This window comes from Lathyrus oleraceus, chromosome 7, assembly GCF_024323335.1.
Source record: "Lathyrus oleraceus cultivar Zhongwan6 chromosome 7, CAAS_Psat_ZW6_1.0, whole genome shotgun sequence".
Lineage (NCBI taxonomy): Eukaryota > Viridiplantae > Streptophyta > Magnoliopsida > Fabales > Fabaceae > Lathyrus > Lathyrus oleraceus.
The window spans coordinates 225,255,013-225,257,903 of NC_066585.1; the positions used below are offsets into that span (position 1 = coordinate 225,255,013).

The 2,891-nt window shown below is 38.8% G+C and overlaps 1 non-coding gene across 1 annotated transcript; it reads left to right on the forward strand.

Moving 5' to 3' along the window:
* The first annotated feature begins 865 nt into the window (after positions 1-865).
* LOC127108857 (small nucleolar RNA R71) lies at positions 866-972 on the forward strand. Its single transcript, XR_007796360.1, has one exon. It is a non-coding gene; the product is annotated as a small nucleolar RNA R71 (small nucleolar RNA).
* Positions 973-2,891: the final 1,919 nt, after the last annotated feature.

Here is a 2,891-nt window from a genome sequence, read left to right on the forward strand (position 1 = left end):
TTCGGGTTCACTCAATCTAGGGTTTGGTGGCTCATCATAAGCGTTCCCACTTCGTAGGGTAATGGCATTGGCTTGTCCTCTCGGATTTTGTTGAGGTTGTCCAGGGAATTGTCCTCCAGGTGTAGTCTGAGGGGCTTGGTTTAAAGCTACCTGAGAGATCTAGGTTTCAAGCATCTTGGTATGAGTAACTATTTGGTCAACCTTGGTTCCTAACTGGGTAATCAATTCGTTAACATGAATGTTTTGGTTCATGAACTCCTTATTTTGTTGGGTTTGAGCGGTGATAAAATTTTCCATAATTTTCTCAAGGCTCGGCTTTGGTGGCACAGGTTGCATAGGTTGATTTGATCTAGGGGCTTGATAACTAGGTCTCGGAGGTGCATTATTTTGGATTGGGTTATTGTTTTTATAGGAGAAGTTCGGGTGATTCCTCTAGCCAGGGTTATAGGTATTCGAGTATAGGTTCCCTTGGGTGTAGTTCACTTGCTCAAAGTGGGTTTCGTTTAATAGACTGCATTCTGCAGATTGGTGTCCTTTGGTTCCATATATCTCACAATCCGACGAAACTGCAGCTACAGTATTCGGGTTTATGCACATATGCTCGACCTTAAGGGTTAATGCGTCCATTTTAGCTTGCATCATGTCTATAGAGCTTAGTTCATGCACTCCTCCTTGGGCTTCCTTCTTTTCTACTGTCGCTCGTTCGACTCCCCATGATTGATGGTTTTGAGCCATATCTTCGATGAGGGCACTAGCTTCAGGATAAGGTTTGTTCATCAGAGCACCGCCTGTGGCAGCGTCAATGGTCATCTTTGTGTTATAGTGAAGTCCATTATAGAAGGTTTGAATGATTAACCAATTTTCTAGACCGTGATGTGGGCATGCTCTTAACAACTCTTTATATCTCTCCCAAGCTTCGAACAACGATTCTCCTTGGTTTTGGGTAAATCTAGTCATATGGTTTCGAAGAACGACGGTCTTACTCGTGGGAAAATATCTAGCAAGAAATACTCTTCTAAGGTTATCCCAAGTCGTAATGGAATTGGATGGAAGGGAATCTAACCATGATAGGGCTTTATCTCTGAGGGAAAAAGGAAATAATCTTAAACATATTGCCTCAGGAGAAGCTCCATTGGTTTTAAAAGTGTCTGCTAATTGAAGAAATATTTTTAAATGTTGGTTTGGGTTCTCAATAGCGAGACCTGCGAATTGTCTCTGTTGCACTAGTTGCAACAGGGATGGTTTAAGTTCAAAATTATTAGCTGGGATGGTTGGGTTTACTATACTAGAACTAGGTTCTTCATTAGATGGTTGAGCGAAATCCTTAAGAGGTCCTTGGTTTTGGTCTTCGGCCATAGCTCCCTTAATTCTATGAAAGAATAAACGTGCGCGAGCGTAACGTTCAGGTTCTTCCAGAGGGTATACTAAGCTTAAACATCCGGTGCTGCGAGTTCTTCGCATTGACCGGCGGGAAATAGCCTAAGTCTAAACGATATAACAACAGGGAAATTAAATTTGACAAAATTGGTCCCCGGCAACGGCGCCAAAACCTTGATGCGGTGCTTTTCGTAAGTATATGAATGCATCAGAGTAATATAAAAGACTGTCGAATCCACAGAGACCAAGTGTCAATCTATCGTTATCTATTGTTATGGTGTTTATCAAAGGCAATCAAAATAGGTGTTTTTGGAGTGTGCAACGAAAAGTAAAGTGTTGAATAAAGATTAATTAATAAAGACAGGGTCGAATGTAATTCACGTAATCAATTGATAATCCAAGTACTTGCTAATAGAGCTACTTATGGGCAGTATTTCCTACTCTGAAAAGAACTAATTTAACAGGAACTATCGCTTTCGCGTCTTCAGAACCGAGTTGTACTCCCTAATCAAACCCTCTTATTGTCACTTATAAAAAGGCGCGCATTGCGTTAGAGTAGTAAACCAATTTTTAAGAAATATAGTATCTTGACTAAGTTGAAAAGTATTATAACCTGGATTTCTTAACCAAAAGAGGTTCTCACGAACCAGACTCTAAACTTATAAACGCGTCCGAAAATAGTTTTAAAATCTCTTTTCTTCTTAAGTTAAAAACTCCCAATGAACTAAACAAAGCGCTTTCGCTGTTTTTGAAATAGTTAAAAACAATTAAGTTTAAAAAGACGTTGGACGGCTTTCGATCTTACCCAACGAAATTGAAGTGCGGGAAAACGTAAGTTGAAAGTTAAAATAGCCCTTAAGTGATTCTACTAACAATTGTGCGGATTATCGGTTCAATTACGATCCTTACATTCTAACCTTATAGATTTAGTTAGACATGGTAAAGTAAAAGTGCATTAAAGTAAATAAAAGTAGTGCGAGTGCGGAAAGTAAATAAAAGTAGTGCGAATGCGGAAAGTAAATAATTTAAAGCGAGTACGAGGAAATAAATAAAAGTAAAGCGAGTGCCGGAAATAAATAAAAGTAGTGTGAATGCGGAAAGTAAATAATTTAAAGCGAGTGCGAGGAAATAAATAAAAGTAAAGCGAATGCGAGAAATAAATAAAGTAAAGCGAGTGCGGGAAATAAATAACGTAAAGCGAGTGCGGGAAATAAATAAAGTAAAGCGAGTGCAGGAAAATAAATAAGATAAAGACAAGTAATAAAAACCTTCGCCAAACTGAGGATTGAATAAATTGCAAAGCGGAAATGAAAATGGCGACAGGATTAACTTCCTTCCAAAGTGCTCCAAACTCGATTACAGACTCTATCACAGACTCGATTACACAATTGTGGTAACACTCCAATGCGAAGCGGTTACCACTTTAAAATACTGAATATATGCCTAAGTGAAACAAAGTTGCTCTGAGTTTGCCTTTGCTCTAAGTTTGGATGATTGTAAAAGTGATTTCGAGT